Consider the following 26,900-nt stretch of genomic DNA (forward strand, 5'->3'; position numbering starts at 1 on the left):
AACCAAGTCCATCTGTAGCAAATTATATACAGCAGGTTCTCTTTCTTTACAAAGAAGTTAGACCACATTACCACGATCTACAGTGCCCCTGTCATTTACTAACCCCCAATTCAGTTCCTTCAAGTGATACTGCAGGATCATGAACCCTCCAAGGAAACTTTTCATACAAATCCTGCAGCTGAATAGCAAAGGAGTAAATCAGGAACAGATTTTGTGTGTGACCAACTGTGTATGGTAGCTTCACCTTGCCAGAAGACCTCACAAACAAGTGACTCCATTTGTATTGGAGCTATGTAACGATAGGATGAACTCAGACTGAACACCAACAACCCTTTATTTCAAGCTGGTACTTTCTCAACCTCTAACTACTGTTAAGATTTCATGAGGTTTTTGCAGGTCAAATAGTTACAGCTAAAAGAATCAACAACCTAGCTGTTCTAGTGCTCTGCACAGTGCGAAACACCACACAGATTAGGCCTTGTTTACTAGCAATGGGAAAGATTTAAACTGTATCACCCAATAGTTCTAACAAAATATATTTTGAAACCACCAGATCTATTGATAACATTAAACATTTTGGACAAAAATGTCAGTTAAGGCGAGTGTTCCTTTCTCCTTGCTATATGTCCTTCCTCCATTCGTGTCACCTCAGCACCCTGAGATACTGACTCCAACACAACTCTTCACAAGGCTGGCAGCCCCTCTCCACGCAACAAAGCCCTGCTCCAGCACTTTGCTGGAGTGCCCCCTCCACCCACACTACTTCTAAGGAACATGAGAAAAGGGAAAGGCAAGGTGTTGGACAGCATAGGCCACCTCTCTCGCTTCATCATTTTTGGCACAAGAGCTGGAGAGTCATGTGTCAGAAGGGGATGGAGGCTGACACACAGAACAAGGCAGCATGTAGAGCACTGTGCCAGGCCTAGCAGACTCACCCCAAGCAGCAACCAGCACTGTGGTTTTATATCATGTACTTTCATATGCACATCATTTGGTTAAATATGAACTGAATAAATATATACACCCATAAACGGGAACAGTCATTTTAGAAGGATTGTCAGTCTGCACAAGATCCAGTACAGGAAGAAAGTAATATACAAAGGTCACCAAACACATTAAGCCTGACACTTAAACAGCATCTACAAAATAGCAGATAAAGACCTGTTAGTGATCTGTACGTAATACGTGCTAATGCACTCTGACAGTAAACACACTGGAAAAGTGATTCCCCATGAAAAGTGTCTTTTTCATGTTTTAGTCACTACCTGCAGCATTTTTGCACAGAAATGCATGCAAGCACTGTTCTGTTTCTCCCCATCATCTACATTTAAAAAAAAAACCAGACATGGTAGAAGAAGAATTTACAAGTACTTACTGAGAAGACAAAGTGAGTCACAGCTATACCAATAATATTACTCTAGGTAAACCATATCAACCAACTTAGATGTCTACTCCCTAGCTCATTAATATTCTGTACTAAAAGACTACAATATTTTTCCACTTCGTACAGAACTCCATTTGCCCTGTTTCCATAAATTTCGTGGGAAGAGAGAATAAAAACCTCTAAATAAAGGATGAATGGTAACTATCATGTTATTTTTCCACTAGTTACTACAATCAGTATTAATTAGCAGATCATATATTGGTAGCACCCAAATAAAATACCAATTCTATTTGTGCAAAAAAGGAAAAATATCAAAACAGCTCAAGACATTTAAGGTGAGTAATTTTAATTCTTAATTAAGTCTCTAAACATGTTCGACTTTACAGAATATTCTGTAATCTTATTACTTCTGAATAAAAGTGATATCACCATGAAAGTAAGAGAAACACACTTATGTTCGTTCCCCTACCAGTGGATGAAGAAACCTGACCTATACAGTAACACTACAGTGGAAATAAATTGTAAACAATTTAATTAAGAAATTCTGATATAAAAATACAAGGGTATAAGTTTCTGGACCAACTATATATTAAATATATAAGTTAAGTGTTTTTCATACAACAAATGAATGAGATTTTGGGGCCACTGTCACTAAAAAGTAGTAAGATGAACAAACCAAACCAACTGTTCAATGGCACTTGCAAAGGTCTTGAAACAGGTGACATGTCTACTTTCAATTCTTGGTGACCCAGAGGACCTATTCCAAGTCTTTAACAGCTAACAATCCAAACATGCTAACACTCTCCAAAACTGAAACTAGGACTTTGTCGACTTACATTGCTGTTGTAGCACTCAAAGTGGTGCATAAAGGAGATGCTCTTTCCAAACAGACAGACAGAAACGCAATGTACTTTCTCTGCTGCTTTGAACAGATGACTCCCTTTGTAGCCACTCAAAGACTGTGTTCTGCAGTCTCTCATAATTTAATCACTGTCCATCACAACAGCCTACTGTGAAAAATAATCCACTCATTTTGTCATCAGCGCACTCAAGCATGGTCAATTTACAAGCAGCATGGTCACATGTATCAGCCACAGGAGATCCATTACACAGCTGCTGGAAAGTTTATGAACAAGTTGCTTTCCTCTGACTATCCATAGGCTAAATCTAGAAGTCTCAGTCTTTCCTATGTTGACAGCAGAAACAAAGGAAAGCCTTCAAGTGATAGTTCTAGTGTTTACTTCAGCCCATGCTCATACAGACACTAGGCTAATTACAACTTCAAATTTTAATGTTAAATTATAGTAATAACATCTCATTCAAATCAGGTGCTCAGGGAAGAAATCATCTTGATATCATAGTAGTAGCCTACAGGTCCTCTGATATAAGCAACATAGCACTGAGGGTCCAAAAGCATAGCTATCATTGGAAGTATAGGAGTTGTTTGGAGCTGCAGAGGGTACACTAAGGCTTCGGAGCTAGCAGGTTGTGCAGCAATCAGGAGTTGCAAAATAGCAGACCAATACACCTGCAGAGATTCAACATGCCCTACTCATATGGTCAGGTTAAGGAAGTCACACAACTAGTAGCAGAAATAGCTATGAGATAGCACCAAGAGATCCAGACATTGCTAATCCAAGAACCATCATTACATATAAGTAGTTACTAACAGACTGAGCAGTTCCACAGTAGCAAAACGCACAAAAAAACTCCACATGCATACGCACATATGCACTATGGCCTTTCTCTCAACCAGACAAGGATCCCTCAGGAAATAACCTCCTACATAAGAGATCATACAAATTTCTAGTATAAAGATTGGTCAGAATATCATTCAGATTATTTTCAAATCCTAAAGATTTGTAAGCATTTTCAAATCCTAAAGCTATATAAGAATTTTCCACCAATAACTGCTGAAATTGAATGGTTGAAAACAATATTCAAATAGAGTAACTCACTGAATCCTGCCCCTTTTGTGTCATATGCAGAACACCTGAACAATACTCTGCTCCTTAAAATTCTCTCATTTCTTCAATTTTAACAAGAGGATATAATTAAAAACATAGTGGAAAAAAAGGCACAAATCTCCAGTGTCAGCATTTTCAGTCAGGATACACAGATAAATCTAGAAGTGGTCTACTACCAAGTTTAAAAAGAAACCCAACTAAAGAAGCATCACTGTGATCACTCAGCCATTGAAGGTCCTTGGCAAACTACAGAAGCCTCACCCACCCATCCTTTTGGCAGCAGCATGATATTACGGGGTAACCTACATGGGAGACACGACAGACATCACTGTATATCCTGCCAAAGCCCCACATATTCATCTGGAGAAAAGCTGCAGAAGAACTGCAGATGCTGACAGTTTGGAATGCTCTCTGGTTTGTATTAAGCTGTGTTCCGCAATGTACCTGATCAGAACTGCAATGCAATTCCCACAATGTACAGAGATTAGGTATTTCTCTAACTTTGCCAGGAAAGATTCCCAGACAAATCAGTGGAAGTTTCTTGTTCATTGCAATAAGATTTGACTATACGTCAGAGTATAATTTATCTTCCACACGGACACTCCATCACTTAATACAATGCACTCCAGTTAATTACTAGAGCCAATATACTAGGCAGATGCTTAGATATTTCTTATCTTGAAGTGAATTTTTGGCTGCTAAAAGAAAACCTGCTGTGAAAGCAGTTGCATTCACAGCAAAAGTTAGTAAGTGACTTCCACAAGAAATCCACAGTATATCAGGGATGTCTAAGAAAGCATATATACACATCAAAACTGGTATCAAGAGTATCATGCCTATTCCCCCATTTAAAGAGATTAAATTTAAGCTCTAGAAGTGTTTGATATAAAGAAATAATTCAAAGTATATAATTTAACTGGAAAAAGTAACACTTCATGATAAGCAAAGAAGGACAAATATAGCAAAACTCCTGCTTACTTTCTCACTAAGCTACAAATCACTACAGCATTCAACTTTTGGGTGTCAAAACCATAAAGCAACAGAGCAGCACTGCAACTACCTGAAGGAACTGAAATAACTTCAATTCAAGCCAACACTTTACAGGAAACCTTTTCAGGCTTCGAAGTTTAGTATTCTTCAATTTTCCAAAGGAGTAGATGAAAAGCAATTTTTCCTGCAGTGTTCAGTTTTAAAGTCTGCCAAGGACTCAGAAAAGGCTGAGAACAAAAGCTGGAATTTACTACCCAATTAGGTCAGACATACTATCGCCTCAATAAGCAAACACTAGCAGATACACTAAGACTTTGCTATGGTTAGAATCTGTAACTCAGAAACACTTATGTTTGGGACTCATGCATTGAAAATGTAATTCTGTCACTTGCCAATTCATAGATGTAAATTCTGAACAAGACAAAGCAACACAAAAAACCAACCCAGCAATCTCACCACAAAATTAGACTATCAGGCTCCTCTTCAAAAGAGGTTGGGTTTGTTTGCTTGTTTATTAACTTTGTGCCCCTGCTACCTCCCTGATCTGCAAGTTGTTTTCTATCAGAAAGCACTGATGGCAGCCAGACTCTCTACCTCACTATATGCACCTTATACAAATATTTGATATAGATTATCTATGAACTCCCAGAAACTTCTGGTTGTCATTTCTAGAGCAGTCTTGAGTTTCAGAATTAAATCTGAAATATAATGTTTTTCAGAAATGTCTCTGTGAACATATGCTTAAGACAAACATGCTTATATAAGACTTATAAAAGCCTAACTAATTAACTCCACTTTACCCCTTGAGCAACAACGTGGTCCCAGCCAGTCTGTAACTAGAGCAAATGTAGCTTCTGGCAGCCTAGAAGCAGCTCCCCTTCTGAATTAGTTATCAATATCAGGCTATCACAGGGGCAAACATGGTCACCTGAACCCCCACTAGTCATAGGGAGATCACAGCATCATTCTGAGACACAGCAATGGCACAGTGGGTCCACGTGGATCCACTGTACTCAGCACTTCCACCCATTAGCTACTGTTGATGCCTTCCTCTCCTTCTGAGACAAGATGTGCAACTCCTGGATTCTCAGCCAGACAAAAATTTTGGTGTGAACTTACAGGGCACAAAGGTTTACTCATCCAGATCATTGATAAACGAACTAAACAGAACTGGCCCCAGTACTGAACCCTGGGGAACACTGCTTGTCACCGGCTGCCAACTGGATTTAACTCCATTCACCACAACACACACAAAAATACTAATGATAAATTCTCTTCAAATGATTGTACTATAGAACAAGCACAAGACTGTTTTAAAGATGAACATCTAGTGCCTCTGGAAATATTAGTGAAAAGCAAATTTGACAAGTGACATTTTTTGTAGTGAAGAGCTTTCTACTGTCATGACACAACCATCTTTATTCCAGTATTAAACTAGTTATTCTGCACTGACTTTTTCAATAAACTGAAGACTTTCATGCTAGTTAACATATTTGATTCATAAAGTATTTGTTGAAGGATGTATTTTTCCAGAATACTGTTTTCTACACAGTAGATTTACTGGTTTGGCTAGTTCACCCGATTCCAACAGCAAGCTAGAGCAGTATCATAGGTCAAGCACCACATTTCTCAAATTACCTTAGCTTTAAGTTTTGTACATGTTATTGAAACAGTAAAGATTTTCAAGCTTCCTTCAAACTCTTGCCCTAATTCTCGCAGCTTGATATGCCAAAGAATTAAAGGAAAACATTTTAAAAGAAAAGCGAAGGTATCAGGAGATGCATATCACTTATGAATGCATTTTTCTAAAGCAAATCACAAAGACACTTTTAAACACAGCTGATATTAAGGTTTTCAAGATTTGTCTATTCTGTTAAGAGACCAGTCAGATGACTAAGCTCATTAACCATTTAACTCATTTGAAAGTTTAGGGACAGAGCAGCACAAATTCAAGGCTTATCTGCAGTACTGACAAGACTTTTTCCAGTCCAACCCATTTTTGCTGCAGCAGCAACTGTCACTTCCATCCTTCTTCCCATAGTTTAGGAGCCCCAGTGACCTCCCCAGCCTCACAGCAGTGACTCCAGTCTCACTGCCCTCATAACGTGCTCCTGGTTCCTCTCTATCCAAATATCCTACCTTTGACAGCTTCCCAGATATCTGCCCAGTTTCAGCCAAGAGAAGGGAAACAGAGGTAAGGATACTGCAAGAATCAAGCTTTACTCTAGGTTGCCTCTGCCTCTCACAATAGAGAGCTAATAAACACCAGTACAGGATGGGGCAAGATGCACAGGCAGAGGAGTGGGCTGCAGACCTTGCTTAGTATCAGCACCCTGAGCCATGCAGGCAGGTCTTGTGCCAAACCACACAAAGCACAGAGCCTCCACCCGGAGAATCTCATCCTTCTGTTTTGGGCTGAGGTTTTGCTGCACATATCAGCCCCCCACCCTACATATCAATTCTGTGACAAAAGGCAGTTAAGCAAAGCATACAAAAAAGGCAATCTTGGCCTATATCTTCTCCTTCCAAAAACATTAAAACTATTACTTTGCCCCAAACATTACTTTTTGGTATATAAAAAAAGCAGCTGTTTGGAAAACTTTTGTGTAATCATTCCTATCAGCTCTCATAGGGGTTTAATTTAAACTAAGCATTTCAGCTGAACTTTACTTTTCAGAGCGTGAAAGTAGGTAGAGAAGGAAATCAGGCTAACACTACTACTGAAGCAAAACAAAGAGAAATTAGTTTATTTCCAGCTACAGCTAAATTATTACAGTGAATTATTTCACTGGAACCTCCTTAAGTGCCTCAGGAGATATTCTTCTGCATTAAGCTTGCAATTACTCTAGAAAGCTATATGATAAATTCTTTATCCCTTTACAGCTGTCCCTGTTTACAGCTATACTTAACTGAACTGCTGCCATCAGCTACCTGCATTTTACACAGACTCAGCCTATATAAATTTTAAGAGCTATTGTATGACATCTGCATTTTCCCTTCAATACTGCTCTTGGGTTTCTGCAGTATCTGTAACTTGCCAGGACTTCTCAGCCATAGGTTCATTCTTAAGTATTTAAAACTATTCTCCACAACCTGTCAGTCATTAAGAGCTTTATGGTTTAGTCAGAATTATGCCATAGGTATAAAGTATTTTCAACAGCAATTCCAAAAAGTTATTTTTGTGTCTTATTAAAGTAAGAAGCATTGTTACACCCGTTTTGGTACTCCTGAATGAAAGTATGATTGCACTGGTAGGTAAGATGGCACCATTTTTTAAGCTATATCCGTTCAGTTTAATCTGTCACCATCTAATAGCCCTAAAGAAACAAAAAAGTACAACACACTTTCATTCCACTTTTCACTGCAGCATACAACAAATGTGCCTATTCTTAACCAAGTTAAATTTTAACAAATTGAATGAACACCAGTTCCATACCTGGAAGAAGGATGTTAAGTACCACCTAGTAAGGCTACAATTACTCATTACGATTTTGGTTTTAGATCCATCTCCCCAGCTGATGTCTAAAATGACCTATTTCACATACTTGACTTAGTGAGAAGCCGTTTAAACGGCTAAGGGACAATATCTCTGTCTTTGTAGGACGTGTGGGGAAAGTTGAAGCAGCAGTCTCTTATGTCATAAGGGAAAGGGGGGGGGGATACAGTGAAAGTGTGTGTGTGGTGGCAGAAGTTTCCTAGATGAGTACTGCTGCCAAAGGAATTATAACAAGTAATCAAACCTTTCTGGTTTTATGCTCTAAAGACAATAGAGACTTAATCCGCAAAACCAACAATAACCCTTTCCTGCTAATTAATACCAACTTCATGAATGAATTACATGATATGGTTAAGGTGAGTAGTAATGAATTTTTTTTCCTTGTTTATGGCTACAATCTTTTGTGAAATACCAAGTCCTCAGAAATGAGATACAGGATCCTTGACTCAAGAGAGGTATCTAGAGGTAAAGATCAAGCTTTACAAGGTGTGACACTGGCTTTGAGAATCCACTTTTTGAACCTCTGTACAGAGAAATCTAGTCTTACTAATATCTTCAGGAAGCAGCACAGACACATTAGTGATGTTATGAACTCAATTCATACTAGAATTCCATTAGATTAAAAAAACAACCCTCCTTTATCTTCATGACTAAGTCATGTTCAGTACCTTTATTCTAATAAGTTATGAAATGCTTTGCATGGAGTAGATATAGTTGAAACTATGGAAGATTCTAAAGTTATTTCAGACCTTTTAATGGCAGCACTTCAGTGCTCCCTTGGAAAACAAATATATTGTTGCATTAATCCAATTCCTTTGAATTATGGAGAGTAGCTTCTATATGCACAGTAACCAAAGTTTTACTCTTTGTAGCTTCAACTTTCCTCGTTGCAGACTTAAGAAGTTACATTTGAGATCAAACCGCAAACTAACAGATATGTGATAAAATTGAGCTAGCACCACCAACAATTTTTATGGTCAGACATTTCACACAACTAAATATGTAGATAAGGAATTTATATGCCACAAAAATATACCACAATTATAGCTTACATGAAATTAAGAAGAATGTCAGTAAGTTTCCATTTTATGTTAAGATGGTATTCAAAACTTAAATATATCCTTAGTACTTGAGAAAACTGACTGGGTTCAAAAAAATCTTTAAGAAACACAAAACAAAAAAACCAATCACCACTTCTTAAACATATATTCTGGTTTTGGTTAACTGCTCCATAAAAGCAGTTTACAGTCAAACAAGTAATTAAAAATATTCCTTACATGTTTGTCTCCAGTACCCTAAAGAATTAACTTTAACATTAAAGGGATTATATTAGATCTTAAGATGTAAGCTTTACACATTTTAAAGCAAGTTTTAAATATGTTTTCAAGCAAATTTTATTGTAAGTTGGAAAGACAAGTGATTCCATTATTTGGTACTCTTCATATTCATTCCACAGAATGATGTTAAAAATGTATTTGTAGATGGAATGTTCCTGTAAATTTTCATAACTGTTCTATCCAAATGATTTAGAAGAACAAGTTTACATAAGGTACTCAAACTGTGTTAACATAACATTTTAGCTACTTTATTAAGCCTTATTAAGCAAGTTTATATTAACAATTTGGAGTTTCTAAAAATACCATGCATAAGGGTACTAAGCTCTTCTTGAAAACCAAAGAATACTGGACATCCACTCTTTCCCTCAGAATCTTTCCCACAGAAGTGCTTCTGCTCTCATCATTTTCCTCTCTTCATATTTCAGAAGTTTTAGCTTAGATATTTTACATTAAGTATTCTAATAGCATGCTCATCACTATCACAGTCTTAACGGAAAGCATAGCTATGCTCAACTATTTTTGCCCCTGTTCTTGTGCAAATGGGGAAGCCACTGTCATGTCAAATGGCACAGTTACCACTACGGATCTGATCACTGGCTGAGGACTAAAGTTCACAACACTGACCCCAGAAGAACTTTACAAGAGATTTAGCCATGTACTTAAAAATTGGAAATAACGATATACTTTGCATCTGATAAGCAAGAAAAGAGCACATACAAAATTTCTGGAATGCTTGTGTAGGCAATGCCATTTGTAATTCTGGGGGCTGGTGCACTCAAACAATGGTTTATAGAAGATCTTTCAGATACAATTAGATTACAGACCATTGGTTTCATCATAACAAGCCTGGAACGTCCTTAAATTTAGGCAATAATCACAGGATATTTAAGTAGGATGCAGAAAGAGTTACTGCCAGCATGACCATCTTGCCTTCTCCAGCTATTCCTTACTCTCTCTTTTGCCAGTGCACTAGGGAAGGAAAAGGAGCCAAGAGAGACCAAATAGTCCCCATCCCCATCGTGCTTTCTCTCCCCAGTGCCTGCAGCAGATTTATAATAAAAACTGTCTGGGACACAGACTGCTGCTAGTGTTGCCTGCAATGCTGGCAGGCTGTTAAAGTTACAAAGAGAGAAGTATGTGCCAAAATATGTACGCTTGCTTGCCAAGCATATAATCCTGATGCATACTTCCTGATAGGAAAAGGATTTAATAAATATGAGACAATTTCCCTTTGCTTAGAAACTATCTTCTTTCCCACGTGCTTAAGGTCAGACAAAAAGAAACAGCACAGCTTACCACATTTAAGAAGCTCAGTTAATTCTCTGCCTGGAATACTCAGCCTCATTTGCTCTTCCTAGAAAGGTTGGACTAGATGATCCCCAAGGTCCCTTCCAACGTGTGATCCCGTGTGATCCAGCACATTCCAAATTTTCTTAACTCAGATGACAACCGCCAGGACAAGTTTTGGAATCTAACACAAGAGTCTGTGTCTCCCATTACTCAAGAAATGCTTCAAAACACATTGGAGGGTTAGATTTATGTGGTGAATATGGCCCCAGTTGTTGTCACTCTCCTGTGTGGTCTACCAGTAGGTTCTCTCCTGATCTGAAGCAGTAAAGGAATACATGTGAAGGACAATGGTTTTGCACCTGAGTCATGGCACGCCCTCGGTTAAAATCAGGAAAAGGGAAGTTAGCTACAAACTTTCCATTGGCAGAAGTTTTTATTAAGTATCAGGATATATATAGGCTGATGGATAGCTTCTGAGGCTTTAAAAAGGCAACAGAAATATAGTAAGCAGAAAAGCAACATCTTCAGGGCATCAAATAACATTACTGTGTTGAGGCACTCAGTTTGCTTTACTACAGCACAGCAATGTTCTAGTAACTAATTTAGTATAATGCCATGAGTAATACTTGTAAAATACTAGACAAACCAAGGCTAGGATTTTAAGAGAGTCCTCATTAAGGAAAAAACTACGGGTAGCTAACAATAAATTCAAAAGATCTTGTTGAAGAAATAGTGTGAAGGAGATATCGATACTTACGTTAAAACCCTGTGTCAAAAATAACCTTAACGCATGTAAAAAATGTCCGTCTTTCATAATAAGGTTTCCAGAGAAGAACCACCAGTTGTCATTTTGGTCTAACAGAGAAGAGTTGTCCACGTATTGAAAGATGCCCAGCAAATTACTTCGTTACCTTAGTAACAACTAACATGACTGTTTTCCCTAACTTGCAACATCCTTCTGCTAGTTAACATCTTTTCCTATTTGCAAAAAAAAGGAGGAAATAAGACCTTTTACTCATGACAAGCTGTCAGATATTTCAGTTGCTGAGTAAGATATATTCAGCTGAGTGAATTTAAAAGCTTACAGAGAATATAGCAAAACAGTTGACATGGTTTTTGGAACAGAAGTCAACGATGCACAGAGAAAGTTTGTATAGCAGCAAGATTTGCCTGACAGCAAAAGGCAGTCTACAAATACTCAATTTTACCAGAACAATTCTTGAAGTTGAATTCTTTACCATTAACCATTTTTGAAGCAAAAAGCAGGGAAAGGGGTAAAAGATTTCAGAGGGGGGAAAGCCTGCTAAAATAAATCAGAATTCTCAAATGAAATTTGAAACATTAACTTCTGCCTCCCAGTTGCAAGATCTCCATAACTGCCTTGAGTCTAACTACTGCACCTCACACAGAGTTTAAGCACCATCTGACATCTCCTCAGGACTTACCTGTACAAATAAATAATGATCAAAATGAAACAAAACAGGATAAATCTCTTGCCTTTACTTTAGAAGATAAATAAGGTAACTTCTTATTTTTAACCATTAGTTTATAAATCACAAACTAGGCAAACTTTTTATGTATATATGTACATACATACACACACATGCTTAAAAGTAAAACCCTTTCTCTGTATTGACCTTCTTTTGACTAATCCTCTCCTACCCTGTTACTACCATCTGAAATACCTTATACAAACCTGGAAGCTGGTCTTTAGAACTAAATACAAACTCTATATTCTTACAAGGAGTGCCAAAGTAATCACTGGTAAACATGCACAGACCAGACATGACAGAGCATTACAAGACAAACTAGTAGAACCCTCTCCTGCACCTAACAAATGCCTATGGATTCAGAGTAGACTGCTGTCTGGCACCACCGTCCTGCTGCACATCACAGTTAGCAGGTTCATCGAGTTTTAGGCTCCCCACTACAGGAGAGTTGAGGACATACTGGAGCAATCCCAGCAAAGGTGGTTAAAGGCTTACAGCATCTGCTGTATGAGGAGAAGCTGAGAAAGCTGGGATTGTTTAACCTGGCAAAGAGAACCCCTGGGGTCAGGGGACCCTACCAGAGTATATAAATACTTGATGGGGGTTAGTAAAGAAAATGGAGCCAAGCTCTACACAGTGGTACCTGGTATGAGGCAGTGGGGACAAATCAAAATACAGGAAATTCTATTTAAACATTGGGGGGGCGGGGGGGGACGGACGGACACACAGCAGAGAATATCTTTTTTTACTCTAAGGGTCAAACACTGGAACAGGCTGCCCAAAGAAGCTGTGGAGTCTCCATCCTCAGAAGCATTCAAACCTGACTGCACAAGGTCCTGTAACTCTGCATGGAGCAGAAGGGGTTGGACTGGGCAATCTCTAAAGGTCCCTTCCAACCTCAACAATTCTATAGCTCCTGACACAAATAAAATGACTAATCATGCTCTCCTAGGGTAGCAGGGAAAAGAAATAAATGTGAAGTTAAGACAGTAACACCTTTACGTTCTCCTGACAAATGCCTCACAAAAATAAAATTAGACTCCCTACCTCAAACCAGCTAATAATCTAACCAAACTGAGACCAGGAGATACCAACTATTATCAGTTGTGGTAGGAATAGGGTAACAAAGACTATTGGCAACTACAACTAGAACCCTGTTTGAAACATTATATTTGTTGGCCTGTTTTCCTACAGAAATAGGACCTGTGCAATCATGCTGCCTGTTCATCTGCTTGTTATCCTTCTCTAGTAACATTTAAGTTCAATGGTCAATTTTAACCAAATTTAGCAGTGGTCCAGAGGTCTCAATAATACTTGATTTCTACAGGACTCACAAAACCAGTTTGGCAGGAAAGAAATCCAAATTAGTGAAGAGTGTCTAGTATGAACCCATGAGTAACCTATTCTATTTCGCTTACTAGCTTTACAGTCAACACTTACTAGCCAGACAAAATAATTACCTACCTAGTTATATTTGGATGGTTCTGCATCAAGTACATTTAGGGGATAAAGGAAGAAAACAAAAAGGAAAGAGGCACTGACAGCACAGAAACATTTATTAGTGACAGAAAGAAAGCTGACATTTTGTTCTAAATGAGAGCAAGACAAAGTCATAGAAAACCATGCTTCATGAGTTCTTCCATTAAAACTTAGCTTTAAATATTTAAAGCCCTGGTGCTTTTAGGTAAACTTGAAATTAGTTCTGAGGAAGATTACAAGAAGGCCAACAAAATATTTGTCGTCACTAGCTAGGAGAGGCTAATATGTCAGTATTCCTATAGTACTACTTCCAGCTATTGCTGGATATTCTATAGTGGAGCATCAGAGCACAAAGGGAAGAAAAAGGAGAAGGAACATGAGTGAAGCAATATTTCAAATACATTAAAAATTTATTACCTAAAAATTCTACTGCTTATGTCTGGCTTTTACCACACTACTACTACATTCATTAGAAAGTTTTTGAAAGAAGTTAGCAGAAGCAAATCCAGCAATATTAGTCAATTTCAGCTGGTATTAGATAGATGGGTTGTCTAAATCCAGTTTATTCAGCTTACAGGATTCTCATAATGAGTTTTGCATTCCAGGTTTCTTCCCTGCCCTCCCCATCCACCACCATTACACTCAGAACGCAAACTAATTTGTGCCTTTCACCCAAAGAATCTGAATTCAGAAACATGTAGTTAGCCAATCATAAGAGCACAAAGAGAGCTCTGAAGCTCTGCCTGCTGCAGGTATTTAAACCGATAATGTAGAGAGTATGATGTAGATGAAAATCTCTCCTGAATAGCTAGTTTGATAGTTTTGATCAAATATTCATGATGGTTTTGTAAGGGTTCAAACTGAGTTAGTTCACACCAGTTATCAACATACCTGAACTGTTGCAGCTGACAAATCAGAAAACAAAAACTTCAGACAGTCACTCTACAATGTTGGTACCAGTAATTCCTCAGAATACAAATAACTCATGGCATCATCCTTTTCTGTACCCATTTCAAGGGCACAGAATTTGTTGCCATTTGCTTTATTGGGCATGGTGACCTCAGGCTGGAAGCCGAGAGCACAACCACTGTGTATGGAAACAGAAGTGCCATGTCCTGAATCAAAAGGTTACCTTTACTCTCAGCTGGGTAGCCCATCTACTTCTGATCTGAGCACTAATGGACAGTTTCAAAGCTGCAATGATAGTTTAGACACAGACACATCTTCACATATAGACAATATATAAAGCACTTCAGTCTCATCCAGGGAACTCACTATATCAACTTCCATATTTTTCTTTTGAAGAACATATCAAGTTCAGTAGGCTATGTTAGAGGTATCCATCACAAAAATATATCGGAGAAATTCATTTGCAGCCTGTGTAGAGCTTAAACTGCTTAATCAGGTTTCTTGACTTGAAAGAAGAAAAAGCAAAAGTATAAACCAAGTTACAATACTCTTGAGAATATGGGGAAGAGAAAAAAGTGAAGGGTCTTTGGCATCTTATTACAAGAACTCAGCAGATCTGATTCAGAACTCTCATAATGGCATCTCAACTTCTGCCGAAAGGTATGGCGATACCTCATATTAAATAACATTCCAGTCTCCTAATGCTTATGCAAGCTACAGAACAATACAGATAAAATAGCCATAAGACCACCAAATGTAAAATTATTAGAAAACATTCAGAAATCTCTCAATGTATCCATCTTTGCATTTTTGGGGTAAAAGAATCAGACTAGGCTCTTTTCAATAGTGTCCGACAGGCCAAGGGGCAATGGGCACAAGCTGGAACATAGGAAGTTCCACCTGAATGAGAAAAAACTTTTCCTGTGAGGGTGCCAGAGCAGTGGCACAGGCTGCCCAGGGAGGCTGTGGAGTCTCCTTTGGTGGAGACATTCAAAACCTGCCTGGATGCGGTCCTGTGCCCCCTGCTCTAGGTGTGCCTGCTCAAGCAAGGGGTTGGACAAGATGATCTCCAGAGGTCCCTTCCAAACCCTATCATTCTGTGATTCTGTGACTTTCCACTACAACAGATCCCTCACAAAAAGGTATTTGCTGCCTGCCTATCAACTGCTATATCTCAACACCCTCTCTTGCGCAAACTGCTGGTAATGATTTTAGAAAGTCACTGTAACTAACCACTTTGATGCACAAACTTTTTTTAACTGAGAAGTCACACAGCTGAAAAATACAATACTGTCATTCCCCCAGTAATATCATAATCAGAAGAGATTAGTTTTACTAATTAATACTCATATTTCTTATACATTCTTTAAATCAACAGCAACAACAGTCAATGAAGATGGTTTAGAAATATTTTAGCTTTACAGAGTTAAACATTTAACTCAGAAGTTGGCTGAAAAGCACTGAATTGCTGGCAAAAATCCTGAAGCATGTTTTAGCCCTTTGCAGAATTACCAGCCCTTCAGGGTATCAGCAAAGAGTTTTGTCATGTGAATGACTGCATGCTCTTGAAAAGTAAGTGTAGCCTATGGCAGTGCTTTTCAAGCAGAGAGCCAGGTCAGAAAATTGAAAGGTTGTTCATGCACAGGAAGATATACCTCAAAAGATAAGAAGGCATCTCTCTTAGTCTAGCAGGGTGAAAGGAGCAACTGTTTTTGAAACAAAATGGTTAGAAGCACCACATGGGAGCATATTCAGCTTAGTTTGTTTTTGCAGGAAAAGAGTCTTTATATTGTAATGATGTTGACGTAAGGTCTATAGTAGATTATCTCATTTGCAGCTATAGTTTTGTTGCCTGTTTTTAAACAAAATTCTGAGGTGTCTGCTTCAATTTCAGCTGAAGCCCTGAATGTGACCACCTTCATATGAAGCAACAAGAAGCCTTCCATATTAGAGTAGTGTAGCATTTTAAAACCCCAGCTGTGGATCAGGTAACATTTTACTGCTCACAGCAGAGAGTTTCGCATACCTTTGTGGCATACCACCAGACTACCAAACTCATTACAAGTGCTTCTTCAGCAATGCTTAGCAGAGCAAAAGTCATCTTCAATTCTTCAGTAGAACGGAACTTTATAAACAGTAGTAGTGTTTACTTTAGAGTTAGTTCAAGGGGAGACCAAAATAAGACGAGAACAGAAGAAAATTAAGAGGGGAAGAGAGGTTATAAAGGGCTTGCTTGGAGCTGAAAGGATGAAGGGGAGAGAAAATACAGGGAACCATGCCTTTAGAGGTTAAGCTGAAATGGAGGGGAAGGAAAAGAAATCACACTCAAAAGAGTACATCTACTGCTGAAAATGGAAGCCCATGTTCAGCGGCTTAGCAGAACCTCCATACAGACTACAGATACTCAACCTCCCACTATAAGTCATCAAGGTAAGTACATTCTTGTTTTAAAGGTCCCATGACAGGAGCAATACTTCAAAAGTACGGTCCTCGAATGATCTATGAACACAGCGTTGCCCACTGATATCATTACTTTAATAAGCTCAAATGTCGTATTGAAGAAAAAAATGCAATCTAGTTAGTGGCCAAATTTGCTGTTGAAATGTTTGCATATACAAGATACATATGATCAAAGGTACCAAAGTCACATTCTACTCTCTAAGCTCAAACCAGACAAAGAAATAATGAGTCAGAAATGTCTCAGGTATGTCCAGCTCCAATTCACTCCCACAGTGGTACATTTTCCCTCCATGCCATCATAGTTTACATACCATTTCAGACTAATAAAGCTCTGCAAAAATATGCTTAAAGAAAACAAGTTTCTGTAATTTTACTTTATGCTACTGAAAAGTAGAAATAGTTAAAATTTTAAGCTTCCAAAAATCTAATGGCCGAAGACGGTTTGTCTTCTACAAAAAAAATTAACTGCTAACACCTTAACAATAGCGAACAAAACTAGAAAAATGGTACAGGTGGAAATCCCATTATAGTAGAATCTTGCTGTTTAATAAGATTTAACACTCATGAAGCTTTCTTCTGACAGATATCAAAGTTGTTCTTTTATGATATTGTTTCTCCATCATTTTATAAAAAGTATACACTGCAACACTTTCCAACTTTGTTTCTATATAGAAATCAAACTTATATTGTTCTGTCATGTGAGAAAGTTACGAAGCCTCTACAACACAAAGAAACTTCAGTAGAAGAATTTCCACACAATTATTCAAGTACCAGATATATTCTTGAACTATCAGAGAATGATACTATACCTGAACACATATTAACTGAAATAAAATCAGACATTTTTGCGTCTGTGTAACAAAATTAGACTACTTGGAGTAATATTTGTCATGAAACACCGTTGCTTCACACACAAACACAGGAACCCTTTTCCTAAGATCAGGATGAGACTCTTCCAAAAACTGAAGCATGATCTGACAGCAGACCAATGCCATCACAACACAGCACTGTCCTGCAGACTCCTCCCCCAACGCATAACAGCAACAGTCTTGGAGGTTAGCGACTTGCTCCAACACATTGGTGTGAGGCAGAACCTGAAGCTAGTCAGCAGAAGCCACTCTTCTCTAAAAGACATTAAAAGCTCCATACCTGTTAAAAAAATAAATCCAGTTTGTTTCCCCAAAAAAGAGGGAGCTTGATATTAAAAAGAGGGAGAGGGAAGAACAAACAAGATTTGACAAGCTGCAGCAACAGTGAGCAACACATAGGTACTACTTAACAGAGTAACTCAAAAGGATTGATAAAGCAGGATATTCTTCTAAAAGAGGCTCTAACGGCCTGCTGCACTAAGTTTCAGCTCAACTAATTACATATTAGAAATCATCTAACTTTACCAAAATTTTAAAAAATAACAAGCTTTTTCACTAAAAAGTTACCTCGAAGAGGGAAACGATAAGATTTAATTAAAATGGATTCAAATGTAATAGAGAACAGCATCCAATAACACACAGAAGGTAGACCAAAAGAAAATAGCACCAAGGAAAATACAATTAATTCCTAATAAAAAGAAGAAATATGTCTTTACTAAGGTTAGAAGCAACCAAAAAATCCCATGATGACATCAATGTATTTTATACTGTCTTGCACTCGCTCCTGATGCTTAAAACTTAAAACACTTTCCCTACTACGAGAACTAACAAAGTTTCACATACTGTGTAGTACAAATTGTAACACACAAAATCCAACTACTTCACTCATGCTTTGATTTTTACAATCACTGAAGAGACAGCAATTTCAGCTCTAAAGCGGTAGCTGATCAAAAACACAATCCAGTATCAGAGGAGTATTGTCAGAGCAAAGAATTTACCTCCAACATGAACTTTTGAAGTACCAAAAAAAAATCCACACTTCATAAAGTTTCCTGTATCTCTAAGAATTTTAATCAATGCCATTTTCATGTCAACCAACCTACCCTTAAGTTCTTAAATAGAAGTATTAGTTAACCACCTGTCCTAATGATGACCATGAAATATATAATAGGAAAGAGTTATACCACCTTAATCAACTTATTTTTGTAAGGTTCCTGTTCACTCTGAACTGCAGGAAAGCTGTTTGTCCTACACCTAAACAACAATTTTTTCCTCTACACTTTTTCTGAATCACCAAAAACTTTCTGACACTAACCTCAAAATGTAAAAGCATTCCTCAAGAACAGTATATCCTAGAAACCTATACCCAGAACCTATAATAACTATCACTTAACTCTACTGTGCTAGCCTATCCATAACCCTGGATAAAACCAGTTCTGGGGTTTGGGGTTTTGTTTGTTTTGGATTTTTTTTGTTTGTATGTTTTGTTTGGGGGTTTTGTTGTTTTGGGTTTTTTTTTTTTGTTATAGAATAAGGTTACATTGAATAGGATCTCTGAGAACATGAACTTTGTTTCCTTTAATTTGAGTTGCTACCATAACTACGTCATCAGTTTACCAAGACACACCCATGGACATACTCCCTGAGTTACCTGAAACAAAGCTTCAGTCGGGAAAAAGAAAGTACAAAAACAAACAAAAAAACCAACACCACACCCACACCACCAAACAGCCAGGAAGAATCAGCCACAGGAAAACCACATTCTTCCAGAATAAATGCTTATGCTTCTACCTTCCTGACATCACCAAAGGTCTGAAAATATTCACAGGCTAGAAGATCATTTGTTGTATCTTGTGCAGTTCATTTAACTGCTTATATACTGATCCTTCTAGCCAGCATCATATACTGTTGTTAACCTTGGAAAAAATACAACAGAAAAACCCACTTAGAATTTGGAAACTAACATTTGCAGAAAAGTCTCTTTAATGTAACTACTTAAATGAAGTCTTAAAACATTTAACCAAAAAAGTCAAATAAAAACTGACTTGTTTTTAAGATGAGGAAAATAAGAACACCCTTGTGACCTTTTGAACAGAAAGGATCCACAGATTTTAGTGAGTGCCCTTTGCAAGCAAAGATCATCCAGCAGTAAAGGAAGAAGCAGGTTGATTTTAACTTCAATAAGCTTGACATCTAAACCACAACACTAGATTTTTTGCTTTTTTTCCCCCTGAAGAAAAAATTCAAAACCAGCTTCACCAGGCAAATTATTCGTCCCATGTCATTCAACAGGTTATGTACACAAGATGTTTCAAGTCAGAAAGTTAGGGCTGATGACAGTGACTAAACAGTTCAGACAAAAGCTGTTTTCATCTGGTCCCATTCCAAAGATTTAACACCACTACATATGCCATATGTCTTGCCCGTTTTATCTACAGCATATGAAATACTCTAAAACAGCACCAACAGCTGGGGAATTTTATGGTAAACCAACCATCTTCATAGTAGATGGTTGGTTCAGAACACAAATTAAGAGAATGAAATAAAAATATTAAAAATCAGGGAAAATGGAAAAAATCTGAAAAATGCCAAGAAACTGCATTTTTATAAAAGCAAAAAAATGGCTGAAGCAAATCTGCTCCCAACATATCAGGAGCTTGTTTAGTGTTTTTCACATTGGCTTTTAAAAATCCATTTGCAGGCAGTAAATAAAACACTTTTCATTCTTACCCCAGTACTTCAAGTCTCATGATTCCTCAAGATAAACAGTTAAATCATTTAGACTTTAGAATAAGTCAGTACTATAAAATATACTTCAGCTAATGGTATGTGTATTTTTATAAAGCTTCATTATGCTCTCTGAAATACAAGAAACAGAAGTCCATAATACATAGAGACAAGAAGTAATGCAACTTCTAGCATCATCCTTTCTCATCAGGGCAAAACTGCACAAACTTTGCCTCCAGAAATCTGTCTCACATTTACTATCTGGTCGCTAGTTAAGACAGCAAATATTCTGTCAGTATTATTGAGCCTGTAATGGTCTAAGGATGAAAGTAAATTGTAGGGTTATGTATCTTTTACTAAATTTGCTAAAACAAGTGTGCATGGGTAGGCAGTGGTAAAGAAGTTTCGGTCTTCAGCCCCTTCAGGTCTTCAAACAGTAGGAATACCTTGTTAAATTTGTCATATATGTTTTCTTAAAACTTGGTTATTTGAATATATCACACTGGCACTCTCCCCAAGTCAGAACGCTGTTGTTCACTAGTGTGTTCTGTTGTAAGATTTCATTTTGTGTTTGGATGAGGTTTTTAAACCTAGATCTCTCCGGCAATGCAAGTCATTTTATAAAGCTTTTTTATGGAGAAAGTACCTTTTCTCCAAGCATTTTCTTACCTGCAGCACAGGACTGAAGTAGTCCCAAATTCACATATATAGTTTCATTTCTGCTACAGTACAAGAACAACGTGCTGTAATTGTGTGAACATATACCTCAAGTATTCAGTCCCTACTGTAAGTCATTATTCTGCAGTTATCCCATGGAACTTAAATAGCATCCTTACTTTTTTTGAAATGACACTGGGACTAAACTCAACTGTGACAAAAAAAAAGTACTGTTTCAATATGCTGTATGTTTTACCTTCTCTACTGAATGGAGTTAAAAGACAGAGACCGAGAATATGGATTCCAGTCTTCAGAAATGTGTCTTACCCTTCTGAATGAAAATATTTCAATGTATTTGGAAAAAGTTGCAATGGTCTCATGTTGTAAGCAAATATCACATTCAAGGCGGCGGGGGGATGAAAGAAATAAATCTGTAAGTGCACAGATCTTATTAAACATTAATTGCTTTCTATAAGACACTTCCTCAAGCACACAAAGAGTAGAGAAAGCATGCTATAAAGTGAGCCCAAATATCCAACAGCTTAAGTTAATTAACATGAGATAATCAGAGGTCCAAAAGAGGTTTAATAAAATCACTTGCAATTGGGGCTTGTAAAGAAGGAGCAGCATCATTGACATGTAACCATTCCAAGCTTGTTCTGAACAGCCACCTCTGACCTTTATGTGGCTGCTAACCTCTTGTCAAAGATTACTGAAATACAAAAGTGTTGACTACAGAGGGGAGAAAGCAGCCTTAAGACCAAACATGGACTTAAGTATAGTTTATGCTATGACATTCTTTGGGGTTTAGTTTTGGGTTCCCACTGCTTTTCCTACAGACATTGGATTTGCTTCAGATTCATGGTCCAATAACGCAATATCCTACCAAAAAAAGTATCAAAAAAGCCATACAAGATACAGGATCCAGTCCTCTAAGAGGAGATCAATGATATACAGGCTTACTATTTTGCCACATTTCTTTAATTGATTGATGATGGAACAACAGCAGTTACAGCATTATTTAAGTACAACTTCAAAAGGAGGAAGCCGAACAGGGGATAGAACAGCTTCTTTCAACTGAGGAAACAGCAAATAGTTTGTTTACAAATAGTGTCTACAAAGTACAAAACACTGTATTTGGAAATTGAACAAGAACTTCCAGATCCAAAATTGCAATGTTCAAACTCAAAGGAGTTTGCAGGACATACCCATATATATATTCTAAGATATTTTATTAATGAATCCTAGGTTTTGTGAGTAACTGGAAGCCATAAAAATCTTTCCACAAATGTGAAACCCAATTGCATACTTTTAATAATCAGATTTTAATTTTGGTTTGATTTGCAGAAGTAGGATACATGCTGAGTCAACCAGAATTTAAAGGTCTGCCTATTACCAATTCAAATGCTTGCAATAAGAATATATATTTTAAATCCCATATACAGGATAACTGAGTATTTCAAATTAGAAAAAGCTGTTCTAATTTTCCATTGTGGTAAGAGATCACATCATGCATTTTAAATACGTACTGAAGATTGTTATTAAAAATACAAAAACTGTGTTCTTAAAACGTTGTAGTCAAATTCTTATCCAGGCCACTAAAAAGAATACCACAGTTATAGTCTATACTTCTCAAGCCACAGTAATGGGATAGCAATAATTTACAGTAAAATCTGGTGTTACATTTAGCTGTACAACACTACTAATTACAGAGTCATTTCAACAATAAATATTTGGTTAAACTCTGCTTTGTCATCAGTGCAAGCAATTTAAGATGAAACTGATCTTTCAGAGAGTCCACACTTCTTTTTTAGAGTCTATTTTTATCTTCTGGTAACTGAACATCTTTTCCTACAGAACATTTCTCTAGAACTAGTGCTTTGCAGACAGAAAACCACATAGACAATGTTAGAAGCAAAAGGGAAGATTCAAACCTAGAGCACCAAGGCAATCCATAGTTCCCTTTAAACTGTCCTTAGCTAACCCAATTTTACTATGCAATGCCAAAGTCTTTTAACAATGACCTTACAGAGCACACCGGCTGCATCGCTTCTCAACAGCATGGTAAGTTAAAAGACAGGCCATATCACACCCTTCAGAAAAAAATCCAGGGAGGAAAAACCAAGACACAAATACAAGCACCATGGTAGATATAATATCAAGTAAAACACTCACTTAACCCCCTAGACACTGGCAAAGAACTCTCCAGTTTTAAAAGAGAAGATCCTCCTGCAATGCTCCTTCACAACAAGATCTCTGAAGAGCCAAGCTACTATTAATAGAAGTACTACACAAATGAATGGCAGTAGTACCTCACCTCCACTAGAAAAAACCCAACCCAAAACACAACCACCTGCTTCTAAGAATATTGAGAGCCAGCATATCACTACTTGTACAAGAGGCCAACTTAATAGAAGTCAGGCCCTCAGAGCATCTCATACCTGAGTCCAGTCACAAGACACCATGCCACCAAAGGAAGCTGTGATGTGCAGAGCAAAGGGTAGGCATCTGAAATTCTCCTTTATGGGACCTCATAAACATTACCCATAATTGAGTCCCCTACTCTTATAAGAATGAGAAGAGATCCAGCCCCAGATTTCCTCCAGAACTAAGAAAAAAAAAAAAAACACACGGTACAGGAGTGCAGAAGGCAAGGTAAGGAGAATTATTTGAGAAGGGAAAAGGATTTGAGTTTTGTTTTACAGCGGTTTGAAGTTTTACATATCAAGTCCATTGATTTTGTCTGATTTTCTTCTACTTTCAAGGTAGAATGTCAGATGTAAGGAACAACATAAAGAACAAAAATGGAGAAACCAAGCCATGAGCTGTAAATTGAAATTAGAGAACATTATTTGGCAATATTGTCAGGAATGCCTATACAGCTTGCTGAGCAGGTGGCAGCACTTACAGAGCTGCTGTAGTGCAGGGTTTGCATAGTGCCACTAAAACACCAGACACTACTGCAATGGAAACAAACTTCTCCCCCCCTCAAGTCTGTTAAAATAAACAAGCATGTACTCTTGCTGATCTGTCCCACTTGCATTATATGCAAGTCTATAGTCACATACCATACACAGAACATATTGTCCTCATTTCACTAGCCAAACAGAATGGCTGGGTTTGGATTACCCAGTAGTAATTAATCAATATTCTGTTGATATGGCCTTCACTTAGTCTGTGAATCCTTACAAAATACTTAAAAGACAAGTGAAATCTATGGAGGAAATAAGTCACTCATAAAGTTACCTTTAAAGAAAAGTTTATATCACAAGCTTTTTAATTAAGAATTTAAGACTTGATGCAGTAAATATTTTGACTTTTAGCATTAATATGTTCTTTCCTGTATATTACAAAACTGACAACTTAAACCATGTAAATTTATCACATCAAGAACAAAAAATATTTGAGAAGTTGAAACAGAACAAGAACTTCACCTACTTAGTTAATTCCTACAGTGAATTTTCCAATATTAAAAGAAAATAAATCTCAAGTTACCTCAAATTCCAATACAAGTCTTTAGTACAATGCAATCAGCTATGACAACTGGATAACAGCACAATATCTTCTTTACCTATAAGAGAAAGTTAAATTTGAGAGTCAAATTGCCCCAAAAATTATACCACCAAGTGAATTAGAAAACCAGATAAGTGAAATTGAACTGTGCTTAAATGAGAAATATATTTTTAAAATGTGAACACCCTTCCATACAGGAAAAGAAAACTACACAATCATTTAACTTGTACTTTGATTTTATCTTTTTAAAAAAACACAAACATGTTTGGTAGTTTATTATAAACCTAACACTTTTGAAGTCAAGAGGAATCTTTTCTTTCAATTTAGAAGGCCAGAAATAACTCCTTACGATGCAGTTTGACTTCTCATATAATCCAGGCTATAACACAATCACACACTCCCACATCCCCTTTTCTTGCTCCCATCCCCTTTCTTGTGTCCAGCCATTGTGCAAGTACACAACGAACAGTTTTCCAACACAGCTTTTCTTGGGTTGATTTTGCCTGCAATGAGGAAGAAAGCCCACCCCAACTGAAGACCAGTTCCAGAATGAAACTGCCATTTGAATTAGTACATGTTTTTCAGGAAAGCACTCGATCTTGCTTTAAAAATATCTGATGGCAAATATACTATACACTACAACCTTAGGTAAAATAATTTCTACACTATAGGTAGCTATATTGTACCCTTACCCTACAGAAATTTGCACATGGTAAAGTAAGATGTAGAAAACTTGTCCTCTTTCAATAATCAGAGCAATGCTGTATAGTACAAACATAACTATTAAAAGTGTAAGCCATTTAGATGCTTTGTCTGGCACTCAGTCCTTTCATAGCCACTATTATCTGCTCTCATCCACATTACAGGTACATGTACCACTGTTTTCTTTTGTTCCCTCCCTTTTTAACCCTTAAATTGATCAATCTTTTGTACTAAACTTGCTTCCCAGTTCTTTTAACTTTTCAAATTCTTTCAGGTTATTACTCTCAACCTTCCAAGGTTTAATGCCAGAAGTGAACACAGAATTCAAAAAGGAATCCCATAAGCACCAACTACAGAAAGGTTTTATTACCTTGTCATATATTATGGTGTTTATCTACCTAGTTTAATTTTTTTCAAAAATTACTTAAAGAGAAATTGTGTTCAAACTGTTGTTAATCACAATCCACAATACCTCCTTTAAGTGTTTGTACTTCCCAGAACACTTTCCCCATTTTCCACCTGTGACCCATGTTCTTCACCCTCAAAATGTTCGACTCACGAGTCAGCCACGTGAAAAATGCATATTTTGCCTATATCCACACTCACTAAATGATTCAGATCGTACCGAGTAAAATACACAATAAAATTTTTCTTCAGGTTACCCTCTAGAAATGAAAGCTATTCACCATTAATAGACCTCAACAAGTCCGACTGGCTTCAGAGAGCTGCCTTTGTTTGCTCTTACTTTTTAAGTCATATCAAAAAGTGGTAAAAAAACCCAGAAACTTAGTATGTATTGACTGCAACTGCTGGAGACTTAGCAAGTTAGAAGCAGAACAGAAGGTGTATCTCCAAAGGAATGAAGCCTGGAAGTCTATTACATGTGGCTGTTAAGAAGTTTGAACTCTCCAACTTCCAACACGTGTATGCACAGAATAGGTACATTTTTGGAAGTCTCGTCTAGACCATTCTAAATTACATTGTTACAATGCAGGCTCATCTACCAGTGGTACAAACTGTTGATGTAAACTTTGAGATCCATAACCTCTGAAAACATGGAAGGAAGGTCATATGCTAAGCCCAAACGCAGTCAAACTCAGCAGAGGGCTGCAATTCAAGCACAAGAAAGCAGCTCAACTCGCCACCACAGAGGTTAACACCAGACAGAAGGCAGCATGGCAAGCAGAAAGGGAAACTTGCTGGAAGGGAAGAGAGTAGCAGCTGAAGCAGAACACTTTGGCTGACGACCCTTCCAGGGCCATTCCTGCATAACCCAGGGTGCAACGAAATAGGTTCTGAACTGGGTCTGTTCTACAACCAGTTGGCTCTGTGGCTTAGGGGCTGAATTTAACTGCTGTTTGAAGCTTAAAAAAAAAAACATGACAAAGGATGCAGCTTTATTTTTTTACATAGTTCCTGTTAAAAAAGTACTTTGCCATTTCAAACTCTCCAGACCTGAAAATATGCAAGTTTGAGAATTTGCTGAAGGCTAAGTTTTTAGAACTACGTGCTTGTTGCATTTCACTAACACTCTGGAATCACCCATGCTAGCAGAGAGGGAAATGAGGCAGTAAAGCTAAGCAAAGCACTATATGTCAATGAAAAAGCTATAAATTATATTGTTTTAATT

The 26,900-nt window shown here is 37.5% G+C and overlaps 1 protein-coding gene across 20 annotated transcripts in view; it reads right to left on the reverse strand.

Moving 5' to 3' along the window:
* EPB41L2 (erythrocyte membrane protein band 4.1 like 2) overlaps positions 1 to 26,900 on the reverse strand; it is a 117,971-nt gene that overhangs the window by 89,349 nt on the left and 1,722 nt on the right. For all 20 annotated transcript variants that reach the window (XR_012659651.1, XR_012659650.1, XR_012659649.1 and 17 more), the window contains one exon: positions 24,551 to 24,626. The gene's annotated coding sequence lies outside the window, so the exon portion shown is untranslated. The remainder of the gene's footprint in view (positions 1 to 24,550; positions 24,627 to 26,900) is intronic.

Source organism: Phalacrocorax aristotelis, chromosome 3 (assembly GCF_949628215.1).
Source record: "Phalacrocorax aristotelis chromosome 3, bGulAri2.1, whole genome shotgun sequence".
In the NCBI taxonomy this organism is placed as follows: domain Eukaryota; kingdom Metazoa; phylum Chordata; class Aves; order Suliformes; family Phalacrocoracidae; genus Phalacrocorax; species Phalacrocorax aristotelis.